We start from the raw sequence: 204 nt of genomic DNA on the forward strand, positions 1-204 counted from the left end.
CCAATACCAACACACCACCGAAAACCCGACGGGCACTAGCATAGCACACCGACAGGAAGAGCAACAGCAATAGCAACAGCAGCAAGCAACAGTAAGCAAGGTGCAGTACGAAAGCAGTAAATTGAGCACGCGGTTCAGAAAGTAGATTTCATTGCATTGAACGATTGCATATACATTGTACAACGATGCTAGCGCAAGGGGATC

This window comes from Sesamum indicum, linkage group LG2 (genome assembly GCF_000512975.1).
Source record: "Sesamum indicum cultivar Zhongzhi No. 13 linkage group LG2, S_indicum_v1.0, whole genome shotgun sequence".
Taxonomy (NCBI): domain Eukaryota; kingdom Viridiplantae; phylum Streptophyta; class Magnoliopsida; order Lamiales; family Pedaliaceae; genus Sesamum; species Sesamum indicum.